The sequence below is a fragment of the Triticum urartu genome, chromosome 7 (assembly GCF_003073215.2).
Source record: "Triticum urartu cultivar G1812 chromosome 7, Tu2.1, whole genome shotgun sequence".
In the NCBI taxonomy this organism is placed as follows: Eukaryota; Viridiplantae; Streptophyta; class Magnoliopsida; order Poales; family Poaceae; genus Triticum; species Triticum urartu.
The window spans coordinates 595,343,581-595,356,434 of record NC_053028.1 but is presented as its reverse complement, the minus strand read 5'-3'; positions in this window follow the sequence as shown (position 1 = coordinate 595,356,434).

The following is a 12,854-nucleotide window of genomic DNA, read 5'->3' as shown; positions in this document are numbered from 1 at the left end:
CGCCAGTTTGTGGGATGATGGCATTTATTTGCCCGGAATAGATTCCACAAAATCATCCGTCCGGTATTTTTTGGTGGGATCTGCATATTCCAACCCATTTCCTCTATATTTATGGAACGGGGGACATTTTTTTAATAGAACCTGAAAAATAAGAAACTTTGGCGGGAGGGAACTTTAGCCACACCATTTTGGAACTCTAGCCCTGTTTCAACCTGTATCCCCAATCCTTCCCGAAAGAACAGAAAAAAAAAACGACCCGACCCGACGGAGGCGCTCGTTCCTCCCGACTGCTCCCCTCCCCCTCTGGTCCACTGACCGCGCCGCGGCCCTTCTCTGCCGACCGTGCCGCGCCCCTGTCCCGGCTCGCCCCCGCGACCTCGAAGACGCCGCTGCTCCTCCGACCGCGCCGCGCCCGTCCCCTCGACGTCGACTTCAGCCGCGCCGGCACGCGTGCCCCTACTCCGCTGGCCGAGTAAGGACCGGCGGCGCGTGTCGAGGTGCTGCCCCTCTCTCTTTCCCGTACGCTGATCTGATCTACTTACCCGAGCTGTGGCTAGTAATCCACCATTGTACTCAATTACTGCTCCCGTTGTCATCCGTTCCCGTGCTTGCAGAGCTTTTCTTCTGGAAGTTGTCTTTCTGATTCACAAGTTCGCGTGCTTGATTGCCGGTTGCATTGAAGTTGCCAAGTTGGGGTTATCAATCCTATAATCCTGCAAACGATGCATTGCTGTACCCTCTGCTCTGGAACTGAAGGAGACAAGCAAGGGGCATATATGTGTCTTTCTTGGAACGTGTTAGTCTCCGTTTGACACTAGTGGTGTTTTGGCATGGGAAAACTGAACTGAGTGGTATTTTGGCGCTTTGGTCTTCACTAGTGATATTTTGCAGCTTTCCACTTTGATTAGTGGTGTTTTTGGTCATTCTCTCGTGCTATAAGTAATTCTCTGACACGGACACAAGTACCCGAATCCGACTCGGATTCGGCTGTCTGATTCCGCAAAATAAAGTCCCCGGATCCGACTTGGATTCGGGTGCCTGATTTGGCAAAATAAATTGGACACGTGCAAATATGCTACACAGATTTGCGGTTTCAGTTTGGCGAAATAAATCCGGGCATGAGTTTCCGTGCAACACTGCTTTTGGGTCCATTAGAGTGAGCAATCACATGGCTAGGTGTGATTAGCAGAGATTTTTTTTCCTTTTTATTTTGGGTGGTGGGGACAGTAGTAGACAGGGATGGCTTGAGCTTTTAGGTGAGGACACATATACAAACCTAACTAGTAGAATGCCCGTGCGTTGCTACGGGCCATGAATGTATTTTTGTCGGTTGCACATATGAAAATGCATGTCAAATTTTACATGCATAGAAATGATGCACGTAAAAGTAATTGAAATCCACTTCATTTGATAAAAAAACCTAATACAATGATGTGTACACAAAGAGTAGTTCAGAATATTGATGGGTAAAAAGCAGCCACTCCTCTCTTCACTCCCGCATAGTCAGCCAACCACTGGTTGTCGCCGCATCTCATCTCCCCACCACAACGTTGTCGACGCCATCTCTTTGATCAACCTCCCCTCCACACCATGGTGAAGCCCACCCGCTCCTCTCTCCGCCGCCTCCCCTCTCATCCATGGCATCGCCAGCCCCCTTCTCTTTCCGCCACGACATGGCCCGCCTCCTTCAACCCTTCTAAACCTCTCGCGTCGCTGTGTTCAAAATTTCTGAAATATCTTCAGTTTCAAAATTTCTAGTAGAACGCCCTTGCGTTGCTACGGGCGACATACAAATAAATCAAATAGGTGACTAAGCAACATGTCGAAGTCCTTCGACTATATATCCATTTTGTAAATTTGTTTAGTAAATGCTATGTGAAAGATCATATGTCAGTTGTTCACATTTTTTTTGCACCAACCAAATACCGTGCACACCATCTTTTCTTCCTCACCTTCGTCTTCCTCCTTCCAGCCTCTTGACCCACCGTTCGAGGCTAGTCTAACCCGTGCGCGCCGCCCCTCCCCGCCCATGCTGGCTCCTCCATATCTCGGCGCCTGATTCTTATAGACTGTGACACTGCGAGTGTCCACTGGTGCATAGAGATCCATTATTGTTGTACATTATTTATACGGATAATATATGTGTTGACACAGTGCAGAAGCAAGACATGAAGAAAAATTATTAATTTAAGTGCTTTTTTTTCTAAATGGCGCAAATATCATCCACACAAAAACCTTTTTTTGAACTAACCAGCCTAAACAAAACTGAATACAAATATGAAAACCTAAGCCTTTCTTTTCAAGGCAATTGATGCTCATTGAGCTCATTTGAGAATTTATATTTCAATAAGTGGCCTGCTTGGAACGGAAACAGAAGTTTAGATCATCAATATTGCCTCAACCGCAACACGGATAACGCTTCTAAGGACCACAAGGAACACAGAAGTGCGAAAAAAGATGTATAGCTGAGAAAATCAAATTAAAACAAAGACCCGAATAATTAAAGTGATTTCCTTCCTTAAGTTCTTCCATTTCATTGTGCATGCGAACATTTGTGTATGGGAAAGGTAGTTCAATAGTAATAGTCAAAAAGTATATTACAAACAAACTTGTAACTAAATGAGTTTCAAAAATAGCTAAAAAATCTAATTTAGGTTGTGATGTTATACGGCCTCTCACCTGTGCTTTCTTTGGAGCACGCATGCATGTCTTTCAAAGATGAAAGAAGCCACATGCATCGCAACCTTTCAGTTTAGATCATTTATCTTAGGCTGCATGCAACATAACACACCATAGTTTTTTCATGTCCATACACATCCATCTTCACTTCTCACAATAGAGTAACGTGCTACAAAAAGTATGCTTACCATCAATGAATACTGATAAGCATTAAGAGGTAAATTAAAAACAACAAGGGGCTCAGAAGTTAAAAATGAATGACCAGGTTAGCAATCAAAATTGGTTCGATAATATTACAATACTACACTGTACCCAAGCACAAAAATTTTCACCGGCACCTGCCATCCCAACCATGCCCATTCTAATGAATGCCTCAACTCCAGAGAGGTTTCATTACTAAAAAATCAAGCCTGATCACGATATTGAAAACTGAAGAAACGACACCTAATTGTCATAGATATCTTTGACAGTGTAGCCATCCTTGATTGAAGAAATTATTGGGCACAAGAGACCAAACTGTGTGGTAAGTGCTAAAGCACTTACTAACCCACGAGCTGGTGAGAAATCCAAGAAAGAGCAGGGAATTAGTGATTTGAACAGCAAAAGTAAGCAAGTAGCTTGGTGACAACAAACTGTAAGCCATGAAAAATTGGCAAGAAGTGATTGGCACATTGCGATCTCCCAAGATGAACTCATGCAGATCCTGGATGGACCACCAACCAACATCCATTGTAGAGTCTCTTGGAAAAGTAATCCAACTTCGAAATATTGTGTATGTAACTATCTTCTGCACACACAAAAGATGGTTTCAAACAAGCCACTTTATTGAAATGGAATAAGCAGAATTTGCTCAAGAAATAATGTGTTTTGACAGTAAAATTTTCTTCGAACGATCGCAAGGTTCAAACAATTCTATCAAACAGAAAGTACTTCAAAGAATATGACCACATTGTAACTGTGTATTAACCTATGCCAATATGGTAAAAACGCGGCCTACAAAACAAACTGCAATGACAAAGTTAGCATAGCTCCAAAAACTACTGACGCAGCTAAGTCATGAGAAGTCAATACTTTAATCAGCCCAAAATCACCTGTTTCAGACAACAACATATATATTCAGGACACAAAATATTGTCGTTACCAGTATTCACAGTGCAGTTATTTCAAGTATTTTTCCAACCTGGTTTTGTTAGAGAATACTTATCGAGCCATATATTTTGGTCCTTTGTAAGAAATATATTTGAACACTGAAAAAAAATACAATGCATGGTGAGTGGTGAGTGACCTGCTAGGATTAAGTGAATTGTGAATATCAGATAAAGTTGCTACTTATCAGAAGCTGAGGAACTAAAAATGCATAGACAGGCTCACTCAATTTATGAGCAATCTAAATAACCTGAAGAAGTCCGGTAAGTAGAACAAGTCAGGCTGGAGGCACAAGCACGAGTGAATCTGTGAACTACTGCATTCAAAATTATATCAAGCAAAAACATGTGTATATTTCAATACTGCTGCATCAATCACGGACTTACTTGTATGTCACCCATAGCAACGCCCGTTGTTCAATTTCAAAATTTATGAAATGTCAAATTCAAAATTATAGTCTTTCACAGTGTGTGTAGTGTCTAATATTGCTCGAGAGTGAAAACGATTATGTATATGACTGAACCTTTTGTTGGGGAACGTAGCAGAATTTTAAAATTTTCTACGCATCATCAAGATCAATCTATGGAGTCATCTAGCAACGAGGGAGAGGGGAGTGCATATACATACCCTTGTAGATCGCGAGCGGAAGCGTTCAAGAGAACGGGGTTGATGGAGTCGTACTCGTCGTGATCCAAATCACCGATGACCAAGCGCCGAACGGACGGCACCTCCGCGTTCAACACACATATGGTTGGGAAGACGTCTCCTCCTTCTTGATCCAGCAAGGGGAAGGAGAGGTTGATGGAGATCCAGCAGCACGACGGCGTGGTGGTGGAAGCAGCGGTGATCTCGGCAGGGCTTCGCCAAGCTCCAACGAGAGAGAGAGAGGTGTTACGAGGGGAGAGGGAGGCGCCAAGGGCTTGGGTGTGGCTGCCCTCCCTCCCCCCACTATATATAGGGGCCCTAAGGGGGCGCCGGCCCTAGGAGATCCAATCTCCAAGGGGGGCGGCGGCCAAGGGGGACTTGCCCCCCAAGTCAGGTGGGGCGCCCCCCACCCCTAGGGTTTCCAACCTAGGCGCAGGGGGAGGCCCATGGGGGGCGCACCAGCCCACCAGGGGCTGGTTCCCCTCCCACTTCAGTCCATGGGGCCCTCCGGGATAGGTGGCCCCATCCGGTGGACCCCCGGGAACCTTCCGGTGGTCCCGGTACAATACCGATTAACCCCGAAACTTTCCCGATGGCCGAAACAGGACTTCCTATATATAAATCTTCACCTCTGGACCATTCCGGAACTCCTCATGACGTCCGGGATCTCATCCGGGACTCCGAACAACTTTCGGGTTACCGCATACTAATATCTCTACAACCCTAGCGTCACCGAACCTTAAGTGTGTAGACCCTATGGGTTCGCGAAACACGCAGACATGACCGAGAAGACTCTCCGGTCAATAACCAACAGCGGGATCTGGATACCCATGTTGGCTCCCACATGTTCCATGATGATCTCATCAGATGAACCACGATGTCGAGGATTCAATCAATCCCGTATTCAATTCCCTTTGTCAATCGGTACGTTACTTGCCCGAGATTCGATCGTCGGTATCCCAATACCTCGTTAAATCTCGTTCCCGACAAGTCACTTTACTCGTACCATAATGCATGACCCCGTGACCAAACACTTGGTCACACTGAGCTCATTATGATGATGCATTACCGAGTGGGCCCAGAGATACCTCTCCGTCATACGGAGTGACAAATCCTAGTCTCGATCCGTGTCAACCCAACAGAGACTTTCGGGGATACCTGTAGTATACCTTTATAGTCACCCAGTTACGTTGTGACGTTTGGTACACCCAAAGCACTCCTACGGCATCCGGGAGTTACACGATCTCATGGTCTAAGGAAATGATACTTGACATTAGAAAAGCTCTAGCAAACGAACTACACGATCTTGTGCTATGCTTAGGATTGGGTCTTGTCCATCACATCATTCTCCTAATGATGTGATCCCGTTATCAATGACATCCAATGTCCATAGTCAGGAAACCATGACTATCTATTGATCAACGAGCTAGTTAACTAGAGGCTCACTAGGGACATGTTATGGTCTATGTATTCACACATGTATTATGATTTCCGGATAACACAATTATAGCATGAATAATAGACAATTATCATGAACAAGGAAATATAATAATAATCATTTTATTATTGCCTCTAGGGCATATTTCCAACAGTCTCCCACTTGCACTAGAGTCAATAATCTAGTTACATTGTGATGAATCGAACACCCATAGATTTCTGGTGTTGATCATGTTTTTCTCGCGGAAGAGGTTTAGTCAACGGATCTGCGACATTCAGATCCGTATGTACTTTGCAAATATCTATGTCTCCATCTTGAACATTTTCACGAATGGAGTTGAAGTGACGCTTGATGTGCCTGGTCTTCTTGTGAAACCTGGGCTCCTTGGCAAGGGCAATAGCTCCAGTGTTGTCACAGAAGAGAGTGATTGGCCCCAACGCATTGGGTATGACTCCTAGGTCGGTGATGAACTCCTTCATCCAGATTGTTTCATGCGCTGCCTCCGAGGCTGTCATGTACTCCGCTTCACATGTATATCCCGCCACGACGCTTTGCTTGCAACTGCACCAGCTTACTGCCCCACCATTCAAAATATATACGTATCCGGTTTGTGACTTAGAGTCATCCAGATCTGTGTCGAAGCTAGCATCGACGTAACCCTTTACGACGAGCTCCTCGTCACCTCCATATACGAGAAACATATCCTTAGTCCTTTTGAGGTACTTCAGGATGTTCTTGACCGTTGTCCAGTGTTCCATGTCGGGATTACTTTGGTACCTTCCTACCAAACTTATGGCAAGGTTTACATCGGGTCTGGTACACAGCATGGCATACATGATAGACCCTATGGCTGAGGCATAGGGGACGACACTCATCTTTTCTCTATCTTCTGCCGTGGTTGGACATTGAGCTGAGCTCAATTTCACACCTTGCAACACAGGCAAGAACCCCTTCTTGGACTGATCCATATTGAACTTCTTCAATATCTTATCAAGGTATGTGCTTTGTGAAAGACCTATGAGGCGTCTCGATCTATCTCTATAGATCTTGATGCCTAATATGTAAGCAGCTTCTCCAAGGTCCTTCATTGAAAAACGCTTATTCAAGTAGGCCTTAATACTGTCCGAAAGTTCTATATCATTTCCCATCAAAAGTATGTCATCCACATATAATATGAGAAATGCTACAGAGCTCCCACTCACTTTCTTGTAAACGCGGGCTTCTCCATAAGTCTGCATAAACCCAAACGCTTTGATGATTTCATTAAAGCGAATGTTCCAACTCCAAGATGCTTGCACCAGCCCATAGACGGAGCGCTGGAGCTTGCATACCTTGTTAGCATTCTTAGGATCGACAAAACCTTCCGGCTGCATCATATACAATTCTTCCTTAAGAAAGCCGTTAAGGAATGCCGTTTTGACGTCCATTTGCCATATCTCATAATCATAGTATGCGACAATTGCTAACATGATTCGGACGGACTTCAGCTTCGCTATGGGTGAGAAGGTCTCATCGTAGTCAACCCCTTGAACTTGTCGATAACCCTTAGCGACAAGTCGAGCCTTATAGATGGTAACATTACCATCCGCGTCCGTCTTCTTCTTAAAGATCCATTTATTCTCTATCGCTTGCCGATCATCGGGCAAGTTTGTCAAAGTCCATACTTTGTTTTCATACATGGATCCTATCTCGGATTGCATGGCTTCAAGCCATTTGTTGGAATCTGGGCCCGCCATTGCTTCTTCATAGTTCGAAGGTTCACCGGATTTCCAGGACAGGGTTTCCATACCATTCTGGTGTGGAACGTGTCCTTGTGGACCTTCGAAGTTCAGTAGCAACTTGATCCAAAGTACCTTGATCATTATCATTAACTTCCTCTCTAGTCGGTGCAGGCACCACAGGAACATCTTCCTGAGCTGCGCTACTTTCCGGTTCAAGAGGCAGTACTTCATCGAGTTCTACTTTCCTCCCACTTACTTCTCTCGAGAGAAACTCTTTCTCCAGAAAGGACCCGTTCTTGGCAACAAAGATCTTGCCTTCGGATCTGAGGTAGAAGGTATACCCAATGGTTTCCTTAGGGTATCCTATGAAGACGCATTTTTCCGACTTGGGTTCAAGCTTTTCAGGTTGAAGTTTCTTGACATAAGCATCGCATCCCCAAACTTTTAGAAACGACAGCTTAGGTTTCTTCCCAAACCATAATTCATACGGTGTCGTCTCAACGGATTTAGACAGTGCCCTATTTAAAGTGAATGTAGCTGTCTCTAGTGTTGGGGAACGTAGTAATTTCAAAAAAATTCCTACGCACACGCAAGATCATGGTGATGCATAGCAACGAGAGGGGAGAGTGTTGTCTACGTACCTCGTAGACCGGAAGCAGAAGCGTTAGCACAACGTGGTTGATGTAGTCGTACGTCTTCACAGCCCGACCGATCAAGCACCGAAACTACGACACCTCCGAGTTCTAGCACACATTCAGCTCGATGACGATCCCTGGACTTCGATCTAGTAAAGTGTCGGGGAAGAGTTCCGTCAGCACGATGGCGTGGTGATGATCTTGATGTTCTACCGTCGCAGGGCTTCGCCTAAGCACCGCTACGATATTATCGAGGATTATGGTGGAGGGGGGCACCGCACACGGCTAAGAGAACGATCACGAAGATCAACTTGTGTGTCTAGAGGTGCCCCCTGCCCCCGTATATAAAGGAGCAAGGGGGAGAGGCCGGCCAGCCCTTGGGGCGCGCCAAGGAGGGGGGAGTCCTCCTCCTAGTAGGAGTAGGACTCCCCTTTCCTAGTCCAACTAGGAAGAGAGAAGGGGAAAGGAAAGAGAGGGAGAGGGAGAGGGAGAGGGAAAGAGGGGCCGCGCCCCCCTCCCCTAGTCCAATTCGGACTCCCCATGGGAGGGGGCGCGCCACCTCCTGGGCTGCTGCCCTCTCTCTCTCCTCAGGCCCACTAAGGCCCAATTCTTCCCCGGGGGGTTTCGGTAACCCTTCCGGCACTCCGGTTTTCTCCGAAATCACCCGAAACACTTCCGGCGTCCGAATATAGCCGTCCAATATATCGATCTTTATGTCTCGACCATTTCGAGACTCCTTGTCATGTCCGTGATCATATCCGGGACTCCGAACAACCTTCGGTACATCAAAATATATAAACTCATAATGAAAATGTCATCGTAACATTAAGCGTGCGGACCCTACGGGTTCGAGAACAATGTAGACATGACCGAGACACGTCTCCGGTCAATAACCAATAGCGGAACCTGGATGCTCATATTGGCTCCTACATATTCTACGAAGATCTTTTATCGGTCAGACCGGATAACAACATACGTTGTTCCCTTTGTCATCGGTATGTTACTTGCCCGAGATTTAATCGTCGGTATCTCAATACCTAGTTCAATCTCGTTACCGGCGGCGCCCCCCTTTCCTTCTCCCTCCCCACTTCCTTCCCCCTCCTAGTAGGAGTCCTACTCCTACTAGGAGGAGGACTCCTCCTTGGCGCGCCTATAGGGTTGGCTGGCCTCCTCCCCTTGCTCCTTTATATACGGGGGTAGGGAGCATCCCTAGACACACAAGTTGATCCACGTGATCGTTTTCTTAGCCGTGTGCAGTGCCCCCTTCCACCATAATCCTCGATAATATTGTAGCGGTGCTTAGGCGAAGCCCTGCGACGGTAGTACATCAAGATCGTCACCACGCCGTCGTGCTGACGGAACTCTTCCCCGACACTTTGCTGGATCGGAGTCCGGGGATCATCATCGAGCTGAACGTGTGCTTTCGGTGCTTGATCGGTCGGGCCGTGAAGACGTACGACTACATCAACTGTGTTGTGCTAACGCTTCCGCTGTCGGTCTACAAGGATACGTAGATCACACTCTCCCCTCTCGTTGCTATGCATCACCATGATCTTGCGTGTGCGTAGGAAATTTTTTGAAATTACTACGTTCCCCAACAGTGGTATCAGAGCCTAGGTTTTATGTGTTGATGTTATATGCATGAGTAGAACACAAGTGAGTTGTGGGCGATATAAGTCATACTGCTTACCAGCATGTCATACTTTGGTTCGGCGGTATTGTTGGACGAAGCGGCCCGGACCGACATTACACGTACGCTTACGCGAGACCGGTTCTCCTGACGTGCTTTGCACAAAGGTGGCTAGCGGGTGTCAGTTTCTCCAACTTTAGTTGAACCGAGTGTGGCTACGCCCGGTCCTTGCGAAGGTTAAAACAGCACCAACTTGACAAACTATCGTTGTGGTTTTGATGCGTAGGTAAGATTGATTCTTGCTTAAGCCCGTAGCAGCCACGTAAAACTTGCAACAACAAAGTAGAGGACGTCTAATTTGTTTTTGCAGGGCATGTTGTGATGTGATATGGTCAAGACATGATGCTAAATTTTATTGTATGAGATGATCATATTTTGTAACCAAGTTATCGGCAACTGGCAGGAGCCATATGGTTGTCGCTTTATTGTATGCAATGCAATTGCGCTGTAATGCTTTACTTTATCACTAAGCGGTAGCGATAGTCGTGGAAGCATAAGATTGGCGAGACGACAATGATGCTACGATGGTGATCAAGGTGTCGCGCCGGTGACGATGGTGATCACGATGATGCTTCAAAGATGGAGATCACAAGCACAAGATGATGATGGTCATATCATATCACTTATATTGATTGCATGTGATGTTTATCTTTTATGCATCTTATCTTGCTTTGATTGACGGTGGCATTTTAAGATGATCTCTCACTAATTATCAAGAAGTGTTCTCCCTGAGTATGCACCATTGCGAAAGTTCTTCGTGCTGAGACACCACGTGATGATCGGGTGTGATGGGCTCTACGTTCAAATACAATGGGTGCAAAACAGTTGCACACGCGGAATACTCAAGTTATACTTGACGAGCCAAGCATATACAGATATGGCCTCGGAACACAAAGACCGAAAGGTCGAGCGTGAATCATATAGTAGATATGATCAACATAGTGATGTTCACCAATGAAACTACTCCATCTCACGTGATGATCGGACATGGTTTAGTTGATTTGAATCACGTAATCACTTAGAGGATTAGAGGGATGTCTGTCTAAGTGGGATTTCTTTAGTAATATGATTAATTGAACCTAAATTTATCATGAACTTAGTACCTGATAGTATCTTGCTTGTTTATGTTTGATTGTAGATAGATGGCCCGTGCTGTTGTTCCGTTGAATTTTAATGTGTTCCTTGAGAAAGCAAAGTTGAAAGATGATGGTAGCAATTACACGGACTGGGTCCGTAACTTGAGGATTATCCTCATTGCTGCACAGAAGAATTACGTCCTGAAAGCACCGCTGGGTGCTAGGCCTGCTGCTGGAGCAACACCAGATGTTATGAACGTCTGGCAGAGCAAAGCTGATGACTACTCGATAGTTCAGTGTGCCATGCTTTACGGCTTAGAATCTGGACTTCAACGACGTTTTGAACGTCATGGAGCATATGAGATGTTCCAGGAGTTGAAGTTAATATTTCAAGCAAATGCCCGGATTGAGAGATATGAAGTCTCCAATAAGTTCTATAGCTGCAAGATGGAGGAGAACAGTTCTGTCAGTGAGCATATACTCAAAATGTCTGGGTATAATAATCACTTGATTCAATCGGGAGTTAATCTTCCAGATGATTGCGTCATTGACAGAATTCTCCAATCACTACCACCAAGCTACAAGAGCTTCGTGATGAACTATAATATGCAAGGGATGAATAAGGCTATTCCTGAGCTCTTCGCAATGCTGAAAGCTGCGGAGGTAGAAATCAAGAAGGAGCATCAAGTGTTGATGGTCAACAAGACCACTAGTTTCAAGAAAAAGGGCAAAGGAAAGAAGAAGGGGAACTTCAAAAAGAATAGCAAGCAAGTTGCTACTCAAGAGAAGAAACCCAAACCTGGACCTAAGCCTGAAACTGAGTGCTTCTACTGCAAGCAGACTGATCACTGGAAGCGAAACTGCCCCAAGTATTTGGCGGATAAGAAGGATGGCAAGGTGAACAAAGGTATATGTGATATACATGTTATTGATGTGTACCTTACTAATGCTCGCAGTAGCACCTGGGTATTTGATACTGGTTCTGTTGCTAACATTTGCAACTCGAAACATGGACTACGGATTAAGCGAAGATTGGCTAAGGACGAGGTGACGATGCGCGTGAGAAATGGTTCCAAAGTCGATTTGATCGCGGTCGGCACGCTACCTCTACATCTACCTTCGGGATTAGTATTAGACCTAAATAATTGTTATTTGGTGCCAGCGTTAAGCATGAACATCATATCTGGATCTTGTTTGATGCGAGACGGTTATTCATTTAAATCAGAGAATAATGGTTGTTTTATTTATATGAGTAATATCTTTTATGGCCATGCACCCTTAAAGAGTGGTCTATTCTTATTAAATCTCGATAGTAGTGACACACATATCCATAATGTTGAAGCCAAAAGATGCAGAGTTGATAATGATAGTGCAACTTATTTGTGGCACTGTCGTTTGGGTCATATCGGTGTAAAGCGCATGAAGAAACTCCATACTGATGGACTTTTGGAACCACTTGATTATGAATCACTTGGTACTTGCGAACCGTGCCTTATGGGTAAGATGACAAAAACACCGTTCTCCGATACTATGGAGAGAGCAACAGATTTGTTGGAAATCATACATACAGATGTGTGTGGTCCGATGAATGTTGAGGCTCGTGGCGGATATCGTTATTTTCTCACCTTCACAGATGACTTAAGCAGATATGGGTATATCTACTTAATGAAACATAAGTCTGAAACATTTGATAAGTTCAAAGAATTTCAGAGTGAAGTTGAAAATCATCGTAACAAGAAAATAAAATTCCTATGATCTGATCGTGGAGGAGAATATTTGAGTTACGAGTTTGGTGTACATTTGAAACAATGCGGAATAGTTTCG